General features: G+C 39.2%; 1 protein-coding gene across 1 annotated transcript in view; it reads right to left on the bottom strand.

Annotated features, from left to right (window-relative positions):
* Window positions 1-12,550, bottom strand: part of LOC134333974 (protein phosphatase 1 regulatory subunit 12B) — a 56,504-nt gene extending 43,954 nt beyond the window's left edge. Inside the window, exon 1 of the mRNA XM_063016147.1 lies at window positions 12,368-12,550. The gene's annotated coding sequence lies outside the window, so the exon portion shown is untranslated. The remainder of the gene's footprint in view (window positions 1-12,367) is intronic.
* Window positions 12,551-13,343: the final 793 nt, after the last annotated feature.

Raw genomic sequence — 13,343 nt, 5'->3', positions numbered from 1 at the left:
GCCAGCATTGCTGCAGAGGTTGAAGACGTGGGAGGTCAGCCTGTCAGTGCTCAGACCATACACCGCACACTGCATCAACTCGGTCTGCATGGTCGTCATCCCAGAAGGAAGCTGACGCACAAGAAAGCCCGCAAACAGTTTTCTGAAGACAAGCAGTCCAAGAACATGGATTACTGGAATGCCCTGTGGTCTGACGAGACCAAGATAAACTTGTTTGGCTCAGATGGTGTCCAGCATGTGTGGCGGCGCCCTGGTGAGAAGTACCAAGACAACTGTATCTTGCCTACAGTCAAGCATGGTGGTGGTAGCATCATGGTCTTGGGCTGCATGAGTGTTGCTGGCACTGGGGAGCTGCAGTTCATTGAGGGAAACATGAATTCCAACATGTACTGTGACATTCTGAAACAGAGCATGATCCACTCCCTTCGAAAACTGGGCCTCATGGCAGTTTTCCAACAGGATAACGACCCCAAACACAACCTCCAAGATGACAACTGCCTTGCTGAGGAAGCTGAAGGTAAAGGTGATGGACTAAACCCAATTGAGCACCTGTGGCGCATCCTCAAGTGGAAGGTGGAGGAGTTCAAGGTGTCTAACATCCACCAGCTCCGTGATGTCATCATGGAGGAGTGGAAGAGGATTCCAGTAGCAACCTGTGCAGCTCTGGTGAATTCCATGCCCAGGAGGGTTAAGGCAGTGCTGGATAATAATGGTGGTCACACAAAATATTGACACTTTGGGCACAATTTGGACATGTTCACTGTGGGGTGTACTCACTTATGTTGCCAGCCATTTAGACATTAATGGCTGTGTGTTGAGTTATTTTCAGAAGACAGTAAATCTACACTGCTATACAAGTTGTACACTGACTACTCTAAGTTATATCCAAGTTTTATTTCTATAGTGTTGTCCCATGAAAAGATATAATAAAATATTTGCAGAAATGTGAGGGGTGTACTCACTTTTGTGATACACTGTATATATATATATATATATATATATATATATATATATATATATATATATATATATATATATATATATATATATATATTATAAAATAATAAAAATAAAAATTTTATTATTTGTAATAATAAAATGTAGTGTTCCTTACATTTACCTTGATTTTTATTTAATTGCAGACGGTTTGAACCAAAGATGTTCTGTCTGCTCAACTTTATTTAATTTGTTAATCAGATTTGGGGTTGTATTATACAATTACCCTTAGGGTTCCCTTTAACAAATAAAATGATGTTTGCAATCTCCCAGTCACCCCTGATGAAGCACACAGTTGTACCGTCATACTGAGGTATGACTCCAATGTACAACCTGAACACAGATCTGTAGTTTAAAAAAAAGTCTCCATAGACTCCTCCACTATACCAGCAGATGGTAATGTAAGGGTGAATATGGAACATAACAGCATAGTCAGCCACAAACTGGTGGCCCTGCCAAATACAAAGGAGTGGGAAGGTGGACTTTTTCTGTCCATAGAGCAAGTTCCTTGGTAAACTGGTCCATAAAAGAGCACAGATCAGACTGAAAATCCCCAGTTAGTGGTGGCCCAGGTAACAGGGCAATAATATGGACATTCTTTGAGCACCTGGTGAGAAAACACAAAGGCTGGTGCTTTGAAAGCCAGTAAGAACAGCAACACAAAGTCCCTACAGTGGCCCGGTTTCCCATCAAAAGGTTACTGGGTTGAGAGCAATTTCCTGGAGGTGGCTGGGGAGCCTAATGATCAGGGTGGTTCACTGTAGCATAATGTTTATATATACAGTATATAAACGTGTGAAGCATAACATTATGACCACATTAATTCCCAGTATTGTGTTGGTCCCCCTTTTGCTGCCAAGACAGCCCTGACCCATCGAAGCATGGACTCCTAGATGTTGGCACCAAGATGTTAGCAGCAGATCCTTAACTCCTGTAAGTTGCGAGGTGGGGCCTCCATGGATCGGACTTGTTTGACCAGCACATCCCACAGATGCTTGATTGGATTGAGATCTGGGGAGTTTGGATGCAAAGTCAACACCTCAAACTCGTTGTTGTGCTCCTCAAACCATTCCTGAACCATTTGTGCTTTGTGGCTGGGCGCATTATTCTGCTGAAAGAGGCCACAGCCATCAGAGTAGTACTGTTTCCGTGAAAGGGTGTACATGGTCTGCAGCAACGCTTAGGTAGGTGGTACGTGTCAAAGTAACATCCACATGGATGGTAGGATCCAGGGTTTCCCAGCAGAACATTGCCCAAAGCATCATACTGGCCTTCTTCCCATAGTGCATCGGTGCCATGTGTTCACTGTCTGCCCCTGAGCAAAAGGCGTTGGAGAAATACATCCAGGAGGCTCTAAGGTACATTTGGCCTTCTTCATCTCTAGGTATCTCTAGGCCAGTGCTGGCTTCTTTTTTGTAAAGAAAAAAAGACAGGTACCTGTGTTCTTGCATTGACTACCAGGCTCTAAACAAATTTACCATTAAAGATTGCCACTCTCTGTCTCTAATGAATTCTGGACAGGACCTGCACAGCACATACAACCTGATAAGTGTATGGCAGGGAGATACCAGCTTTCATCACCTGGTCAGACCACTGCAAATACAGGTTAATGCCCTTTGGGCTCATTACTGTCCATGTTATCTTCCAGTAGTGAGGTACTCCAGGAAGCACTTAGGCAGTACATATTCGTCTATCCTGACAACATTCTTATTTACAGCAGGAGTCTTTAAAATTCTTTTGCTAATTTCAGGCAGTTCATCCATCACTTTAGCAACTCTTCTGAGCCAAAATGACTGCCGAGATTGTTCTAGAGTTGTTGTGCTGGTTCACATCCATGGCTTACCTAGTGATTCGGTGTCAGACTGGGGATCTAAGTTCACATGCCAGTGCTGGAAAGCAGTTCATTGTCGGCTTACATCATAAAATTTGTCAATTTATTTATACATAAATTCTGCCCTCCATTCCTTCTCAAGAAAATGGCCTGTGATCCAATCGTACCAAGTAGGCGTCTTTTCCAGGGACTTGACCTGTCCTGAAACAAATACTATGAGTGTGTTTTATTACACAATGAACAATGGAAATGGTCAAGTAATTTCACCAAGCAAATACCAAGAAATTGGTTGCAGTTTGTCTTTCAACTTCACTCGCAAAATCCGCGATGGGACTGAAGCTACCAGTGATTAAGTGACGTGTAGATCTCAAAATAGCTGTCAATAAAAACGGGATTCAGCCTTTCGACTGATCCTCCAATCATCTTGCAGAAGCTCCGCATCCAGACCCGCCCACAGCTCCATTCACCCCCAGAGATGCTTAGTGTCTGGGGGCGGGACAAAATCGTGGCATTTATCCAATGACCGGCGAGTTTCGAAGCAATGAAAAAAACCGTTCCATGCAGTCCCATTGAAGTGAATAGACGCTCAGCTTCTACGGGCAAATGCATTGACGCTACGGGAGTTAACAAAATCGAGTCAGAGATTTGTGATAAGTAGCTGATTCTGAACGAACTCGTCTTCAAGATGAACGTGTTCTAACGCATTTGTAGTCAATGAAATGTTAACACAACTGTACATATTTGACCATTTAATTGTTGACATTTTAGGGGAAGCTGAGCTTCCCTTGCAGTCTTAGAGAAATCCTGCTGTCTTTTAGGGTCCTGTGTTCAAGTTGTACAGTGGAGTCATACCTCAGTATAATGGTACAACTGTGCGCTTTATCAGTGGTGACAGGGAGATTGTAAACATCATTTTATTTGTTAAAGGGAACCCTAAAGGTAATTGTACACTGCCTGGCCAAAAAAAAGGTCACCACCTGGATTTAACTAAGCAAATAGGTAAGAGCCTCCCATTGGATAATTACTGCATTGTTGATTATGTTTCAGCTGGCAACAAGTTATTTAACCCTAACTGATGCAGTGAGTAGCTTCTCATTTGTTAAACAACCATGTCGAAAGACACATTCTGTGGTCGTGGAAAAGATGTTAATCTGTTTCAGAAGGGTCAAATTATTGGCATGCATCAAGCAGAGAAAACATCTAAGGAGATTGCTGAAACTACTAAAATCGGGTTAAGAACTGTCCAACGCATTATTAAAAAGTGGAAGGACAGTGGGGAAACATCATCTTCGAGGAAGGAATGTGGTCGGAAAAAAATCTTGAATGATCGTGATCGACAATCACTTAAACGTTTGGTGAAATCAAATTGTAGAAAAACTACAGTAGAACTCAGGGATATGTTTAATAGTGAAAGTAAGAGCATTTCCACATGCACAATGTGAAGGGAACTCAAGGGATTGGGACTAAACAGCTGTGTAGCCTTAAGAAAACCACTTGTCAGTGAGGCTAACCGGCAAAAATGGCTTCAATTTGCTAGGGAGCATAAAGATTGGACTGTGGAGCAATGGAAGAAGGTCATGTGGTCTGATGAGTCCAGATTTACCCTGTTCAAGAGTGATGGGTGCAACAGGGTAAGAAGAGAGGCAGCTGAAGTGATGCACCCATCATGCCTAGTGCCTACCGTACAAGCCTGTGGGGGCAGTGCTATGATCTGGGGTTGCTGCAGTTGGTCAGGTCTTGGTTCAGCAACGTTATGTTATGTTAACGTTATAGGATTCATCGGGCTCAAATTGTGAAAGAGTGGTTCAGGGAGCATGGGACATCATTTTCACAAATGGATTGGCCACCACAGAGTCCAGAACAGAACCCCATTGAGAATCTTTGGGATGTGCTGGAGAAGACTTTGCGCAATGGTCCAAATCTCCCATCATCAATACAAGATTTTTGGGAAAAATTAATGCAACTCTGGACAGAAATAAATGTTGTGACATTGCAGAAGCTTGTGGAAACGATGCGACAGCGAATGCATGCAACGAAATATTAGAGTGTGTGACCTTTTTTTGGCCAGGCAGTGTATAATACAACCACAAATCAGATTCAAAAAAATTTGGGACATCATGGAAAATGCAAATAAAAAAAAACACAGAGTTTCCTACATTTGCTTTGACTTTTGTTTAATTGCAGACAGTATGAACCTGAGATTTCATGTTTTGTCTGGTTAATTTCATTTATGAATAAACATCCATTCCTGCATTTCAGGCCTGCAACACATTCCAAAAAAGTTGGGACAGTAAAGCATTTCCACTTTGTAATGTTGCCATTGCTTTTCACCACACTTAAAAGACATTTTGGCACCGAGGATACCAAGTTATGTAGTGTTTCAGTTTTTATTTTGTTCCATTCCAAGATGTGCAACAGTTTAAGAGCGCAATTTGGCCATATAGCCAACTCTTTAACAGTTGTGTCAAGCTTCTTCTTTTCTAAAATTGAAAGTCAATTTTTGAATTTAAAAAAAAAATCTTACTTAACTACAAGACATGATTTGAAGATGTGGCAGGTAATTTCCTAAAAAATTTTACAGAAGTGATTATTTAAAAAAAACTATATGTATATGGGCGATGGGTGAGTGGCGAACCAGCAAGTGTGGATTCACTCGAGCTGCAGTCACAAACCTGCACACAGGTAGCTCAGAGCACATGTCCTGCATCACCCGAAGCTGCTTCCGGACTTTGGAAAGCATCCTTTTTGGAGGTTGATGCAGTGTCGTTCTGGTGTGCACAGAAAACACATTGCTTTTAATAAGAAAGCAGATGAGATTCATGGCTATGACACCTTCAACACTGTCTATGGACCTTGCCTCTGGATCCTCACCCCTCCTCAGCGCAGATGGGTTACAGCTCTTGACAGAAAAGAAGCTGATCCTGGAACAGTCGCCCTGCAATCATCAATGATGAGGCCATTGCCCGCCTGCCTCAGGTGGAAGTCAACCATAAACTTGATGTTCCACCCACTGAGCACGAGCTCAGCTGTGAAGCAACTGACCAGCGGCAAAGCACCTGGACCAGACGCCATTCCTGCGGAAGTATAAAAGGCAGGAGGCCCAGTCATGACGCAGCAGATCACGCTCCTATATCTATAAGGGGAAAGGTAACCGCCAATCCTGCAACAACCACAGAGGAATATCCCTCCTGTCCATAGCTGGCAAGATCCTGGCCCATGTGCTCCTCAACCGCCTCCTGTCCCACCTCGAGTGTGGCCTTCTTCCCGAGAGCCAGTGTGGATTTCGCGCTGGCCGTGGTACAACCGACATGATCTTCCCAGCTTGCCAACTCCAGGAAAAATGCCAGGAACAACACTTGGCTGTCCCCCAAAGTTCATCACACTTGTCCAGCAGATGTGATGAACTTTGGTTCTAGAGCTGGTTCTGTTCAGGTTTCTTCGAACCTTGGTGTTTTGTAGAGAACTGACCCGCGTTTCCACCAGTTTTTGGGAACCAAGCCTGCGTCATCAACGGTGGGCGTTACACAACGAAAGTAAAGAGTAGTAACATGATGGCGGATTGTGTAGATTACCTGCGAGTATTTGTGCTGTTGTTACAGATTTTTATGCAAAAAGCATTGCTCATCTATTGGTGATAAGAAGATGTTGACGTGTTTGTTGCAGTTGTTGTTTTCTTTAGTTCATTGACATGAGAAGCATTTTGCGCTTCGCTCTCACCACAACCCTTGGCGCAAATAGCCGATTTGCTCAGCGCTCGGATTGAGCGATAAAACATCACTAAAGTTCCACGACACGAACATCCATTTGTGTGAAATAACTATCAAATCCACTCTAAAAGCTCAACATATATCTGTGTTTAGCCGTATTAACTTCACGTGTGTTGTTTATGCAGCTCGGGGTTCTGAATCCGCAAAAAGCTTCACCTAAAAAAATATAATGTGGCTTATTGTACTAAAAGTACTACACAGAAACACTAAACTTCTCTCTGTTTTTACTGGTTATAAGTGCTCTGCTGTCTGGAACCTCTTTTTTTCGGTGGAAACACGCGGAACCGGTTCAAAATCAAGTTCGCGAACTGGAACGGAGCCGGATCCGCCTTGGTGGAAAAGGGGTATCTCTGTCCTCTCCTTTACTAATCTCTAACATCTTTCTTACCATTAAAGGAATTAAGGGCAGCTTTGAGATAGTGGAGGAAATTTAAGCTTAATGCTGATTTCCTCTCCTACCACTCACTACTGTCCAGGTTCTAATCTGATGTGACTGCTGTAAAAACATCTTTTTACAAAACCAAACTCGAACAATTTGCTACTGATCCATGCAAAGTTCATGCTATCTTTTCTTCATTTCTAAACCCTTCTCCTTCTCCCCCATATGTCTCCCTTACTGCTACTGACTTTGGAACATTCTTTCAGGAAAAGATTGATAAAATCAGTCAATCCTTTTTTCCGACTGTCACACTTTCAACTAACCCTCAATCCACTAACACACTCACCAGCTTTACTCCACTCACCACCGATGAGGTTGAACAGCTTCTCTCATCCAGCAATCCCACTACATGTACACTTAACCCTATACCATCTACTCTCCTCAAAGACATCTCACAGGACCTAATAGCCGTCATCACACCCATTATCAACAACTCCCTGACATCAGATGTTGTCCCTACAGCTTTCAAGAAGGCACAGGTCATCCCCCTTCTTAAGAAACCTACAATAGACACCACAAACATTAACAAATACAGACCAATTTCACTCCTCTCTTTTCTATCCAAAATTCTTGAACGAGCTGTCTACAACCAACTATCTCTTTTTATCATTCAGAATGACCTCCACGATCCATATCCGTCTGGCTTCTAGGCAGCACACTCCACAGAAACAGCTTTTGTGGCTGTTACTGAGAAGCTTCATGCAGCCAAAGCAGCTTGTCTTCAAAAGACAATTAAAAACCTTCTTTACTGACATGACTTAAGCTGACATGTACTCATTCATTTTTTGCACAAAAAAGATTTCTATTCTTGGACTGTTGTCTACTTAAACTAGAGTAATATAATGTCTGCTTTGGAAGCACTTCTGTAAGTCGCTCTGGATTTCTGCTAAATGCCAAAAATCTAAATGTATGAAGTAAATGTATTTATTTGCATTTTCTATACTGTCCCAACTTTATTCTGATTTGGGTCAAGTCATAGATATAGCCCAAAAACCTATAACCACTGAATCTTGGCGGAATTAATTAATTATTAATTCATTAATAAATAACTTTGTTGAGAGTTCAACAAAACATATGACACTTTTAAAGACGTGCATTTTCCTGAATAGCATGAATCTTTCCTCTGCCGGTTTAATACATAAGTTACCTGAAGAAATATTTGTCTGCAGGTGGGTTTTTGAAAATTATGGACATGTCTTCAAGAGTTTTGCACTGAATTAATTCCAACAAAATGAAGTGGAACATTATATATGTCATTCGAATGTGATTGAAAATGTTAGCTAGATATCTGAACAATCTTAATGCTAATCATTAGAAATAAAAACTATGATGCAGCGGCTTCACTTGGTTAATCAAACTTACATCAGTGTGTTTCTTGAGGTTAGATGGGGAGTTTAAAAATGTTGCCAATGGTCCAATCATGTTGAAAGCCAACTTTGGGTCATACAGACTTTGCAGTAGGTTTTAAGATAAGTAATATTCTGTAGGGATTAAATAACTGTGGCATGGTAATATTAACAAAATATCATGCTACTCTAAAATGCTACATCATCCATTTTCTTTGTTTATATGCTATATCATGCAACTAATAAAACCTTAATTTAAAGCAAAATCTTGCTCTGCAGAAAAAAAGTCATTTCTAATTTGCTTTGGGGGTTTAATATGTTTGCTTGCACCTGTAACGTTACAGACAGGAGTTTAAAATTAAGAGATGTTTTAATACAGCAAAGGGCAAAACCAGAAGATGTAGTCAGAGTACAAGCATGAGTCAGAACCAGAAAGAAACTAAAGCAGAACATCTATGCCAAACAACACAAGCCAAAAGAGTAACCAGAGCCGCTTCAGACCTGCAACATAAAAGTTAGACCAATAAAGCATTTTGTAACTTTGTAATCTTGCCATTCCTTCTCACAACACTTAAAAGACGTTTTGGCACAGAAACGTTATTTTGTCTCATTTATTCTGCAAATGTGTGTGCAACAGTACAGGATTGTTGTTGCATTTTTTCTTTTAAAATTTTCCACACATTCTTTGTTGGGGACGTGTCAGGAGTGCAGGCAGAGTTGAGTAAGTGTTCTTGGCAAAGATAATTTACACTTCTGTGATGACAGCATTAATGCAGGAAAGTTCATTGAGATTTCAGAGCAACATATGTGCCTGCAAGACAGCAGGGATGACCATGCTTTTTTATAACAAGACAATACAAAATCATATGCTGCACACATTACCAAGGCATGGCTGGACTTGCTGATAACAGTCTGGATGGTCCTTTTCATCTTTGGTTCAAAGCAGACAGCATCCTATTTTTTCTGAAATACTGATTTGTCTGACCACAATACATGTTTTTACTGTGTGCCACTTCTCTTTTTGTTTTAGGAGGTATTTGTGAATGTAACTCTGTATTGTAGTGCTTGAAAAGGTTTGCCATAGTAATCCATTGCCCATGTGATTATATCAGCTATTGATGAATAAAGATTTGTGATGCAGTGCCATCTAAGGGAGCGAAGATCACACGTGTTTAGCTTAGGCTTGCACCCTTGCCCTTTAGTGTTTAAAGTTCCTCCAGATTCCTTAAATCATTTAATGAAATTATGCACTGTAGAAATCCCTTTTCCAATTTCTTTCTTTAGGAACATTGTTTTTAAACATATCAATATTTTTTAAGCATTTGTTCACAAACTGAAAATTATCTGCCTGTCTTTGCTCCCCAAAGACTCAGCCTTTTGTAGATACTGCTTTTGTACCATCATGATTCCAATCACCTGTTGACATCACCTGTTTAAAATCACATCATTATTTAGTTTTTTAACCTCATTACTAGTCCTAAATTGCCCTCATTCCAACTTATTCTAGAATGTGTTGTTTACCTGAAATGCAGTAAATTAACAAATGACATGAAATTGGCCAGACAAAACATGAAATATCTTTATACCATCTGCAATGAAATAAAAGTCAAAGTAATTATAATAAACACTGCCTTTTTTATTTTCCATACTGCCTCAGCTTTTTCTGATATGGGGTTGTATTCGAACCCCTTGAAGTTTTGCATACTTTACTGTGTTGTGAATTCGATTTTAAATGTGTAGAATTGCTATTTTTAATTGCTATTGCTATCAATCTACACTTATTTACCTATAATTTTTTTGTACTTTCAGCTGCTCTCAGGGTTCGGGGTCACCACAACAAACCTAGTCTGCATACCAGACTTTTTTTATTTATTTATTTAAATAAGCACACAGACAAGTGCACCTGCTAATAGCTAGTCTGTATAAATTCAAGACCGTCTAGTGTGAATAATATGACCTTTTTAGTTTTAAAGCCTTAGAGATTGCTTTTAAAAAGACACATAACTGAGTATTAAAAAGGCAAAACTTTTGACCTGAGAATTAAAACAAGAGCAAAAGTGACATATTTTGTCTTAGAGCTTGTGGTTTAAAAAGTTAAATACACAAGGTCAATAGGCCAATAGTTTATAAAGGGTTAACCTTTTTAGTTTTAAGGCCTTAGAGATTGCTTTTAAAAAGACACATAACTGAGTATTAAAAAGGCAAAACTTTTGACCTGAGAATTAAAACAAGAGCAAAAGTGACATATTTTGTCTTAGAGCTTGTGGTTTAAAAAGTTAAATACACAAGGTCAATAGGCCAATAGTTTATAAAGGGTTAATAAGTTTAAAATTTGTGAGAATAGTATTAGCTCCTGCTGACACTTGCTGTAGGCTAGTACCTACACATGTGCATTTAATACTTTCGGATAGAATCTATGTTTTACTTCTCTTTAACTACCTACTTTATTAGGTCAGCTCTAAGATAGAATAAGTAGCAGGGAAGTGACGCAGGCCTTTTTATTCTTGTTTACACAGCTCTGGCAGAGAGGCCTGTCCTTATGTGGTCATTCACTATGCTGCTGCAGCTCGTTTCCTTACATATGCTGTCCACTAACAGAAGCACAGATTAATTCCTAAAGAGGGCATATACAAAAGGATCTAAAATGACAGGACAGACAAGCACATTCACACAAAATAAATGCATATATCTATACACTAAGGGTTGAGGTGAGTCACTTTAAGTTTTATTTTAGTCAGCTGAACAATACCTTATACAAACATACTTACATATCTAAAAGCTATGGCACTTGGCACTTCTGTCAAAAGTCTGTGGCCACAGAATAAAATCTCTTTGTCATTTGGACTCAAGACCCAAATACAACTTTTTTTAGCAGCAGTATACAAATTGATAATTGTAGCAAAGAGATTGTGCAACCGATTTAGAACAGCCACAACCAGTACTTTTAAAATCATAATAAGCATAAGTTATTTTTATATGCTTTCAGTGGTAAAAGGTTAATGTTAATGTTAATGTTAAATAATGTCAGATAAGACATTAGAGGCCATGCTAAGAAAATATTGAGAAAGGCCTGAACAGAAAATGAATCTTATGTTTCTGTTGGCAGAGCTGTTTATTATAAACAATTTAATATGATGAATTCAACTATTTTAATCAGACTGTTATCAACAAAGCAAAGCTTTGTTGTTGACTTAAGAATTTACACAGTTTAGAAAATAACACATGCTTTTTAGCATTTTTGCCGGCCTCACAGACTTCCCCTACACACATTTCCCTTCCTCAAAAACAGCAGATTGGATGACCTACTAGCTTGCAAAATGGTAAATGTCAACACCAATTTCCAAAAAAATTATACTAAATAAATAACAACTTTTGTGCTTTCCATGCTCTAAAGACTTCTTCCAAAATTCATTTACACCTATAATATAGCTTTTTATATATTGTTTTTAATCATGACTATTTCTGCAAGCATGTATTTGGATATGATCAGGGAAATCCATAGAATTTAATTCTTAAACAAAATAGTCTCATAAATGTAATTTTTTTATTGAAATGTTAACAAGAAAGTAGTTTAAGTAGATATATTTACTGTTTCTGTGTCATACTTTGATATGTATTGCAAGTACAGCTTTGACACTTTATTACTAAAATACTTTTTTGTTAAACAAACATTTAAAGATTTTAGGTATTATACTTTAATAAGGGAAATTATTGATATAAGGAGTAGGAAAGTGGAAATACGTCTATTAGACATGCAATTTGACAATTTGTTAATAAAAAAACATTTGTAATATACGGTATTTAATGTAACCCTAATAAGTAATGCACCTCATTGTTGTTACTGTTCCATCAGTTTGGAATGTGCTGTCTGTTTTAATTAGTTCATATTGCTAGCAGTAAAGCATTAGTGCATGTTAGCAGTAAAGCACAACCTGAAACAACTGTTACCATTTTCTAATAATGTTTTAAATATAGAGCTGGTTCTTACTTTGAAGGTTTTGTTGCTGCAGGATGGGAATAAAGGTGTTTAGTCTGACTTCTTAGTGGGTGAAGACAGGTCCTTGTTGCGTTAACAACATTGCTCCAAAACACTGACGAGGACGACAGCGAACAACGTACACTTAGAGAACTGCTGCCAAATGGCCATATAAGCAAGAGAGGTGTGTGTGTGTGTGTGTGTGTGTTGTGTGCAAGAAGATACCACAGATGAATACAGTGAAACTGTGCTTCAACAGTCTTTTTGTGCTTCGACTCTTCAGTATTTGGCACCTCCTTCCTCTTTATGAGAGACTAGCCCTTTAAAAAATAAAGACAAGCAAAGGAATTGCTCCACACCACACAGTATCTTCACTTTAAGCTATGTGCTTCAGCACATCTCTCATTTTTTGGTAACATTCATAAACTCTCTTTTCTTCTCTTACATACACACAGACAGTGGTGTAATGTAACAAAGTAATAATACTTCGTTACAGTACTTAAGTATTTTTTGGAGTATCTGTACTGTGCTTGAGTTAGGTCAATTCCGTCAACTTTCACTTTTACTCCACTACATTTCCAAAATAAATGTATACTATATTAAGCTAGTGTAACAGACTTTTCTGTGGTGTAGTGTGCTGACAATGTTTGATGCATGTGTTTCCATAATCAAAGGAAAAGTGTGCTTCTCTACACACATGATCATCTATGTGCTGCGCTTCAAAGGAACAAGCCAGTAAAGTATTAAGCTCAAATTATGATTTAGTCTAAAGCAGCTAAAAACACTACTCAGGTAACTCCCAACCAATTCTGTGGACGCAGAGAGGGGGGTGTGAAAACCCGTGAAATCTGTGATTTTTGAAAAAACGTTCGTTAAATTAAGCAAATTTTCCTGTGAATTTAGTGGAGCCCTACTGATAATGTAATCTATCTTCTTGTCAATCCAGCTCATTCCTGGTCTGCCGTTCATCGGAGTCCTTCCAAAAGTC

This window comes from Trichomycterus rosablanca, chromosome 19, assembly GCF_030014385.1.
Source record: "Trichomycterus rosablanca isolate fTriRos1 chromosome 19, fTriRos1.hap1, whole genome shotgun sequence".
Taxonomy (NCBI): domain Eukaryota; kingdom Metazoa; phylum Chordata; class Actinopteri; order Siluriformes; family Trichomycteridae; genus Trichomycterus; species Trichomycterus rosablanca.
Note: the sequence above shows the minus strand (reverse complement) of the source record. Positions and strands in the feature narration are given on the sequence as shown.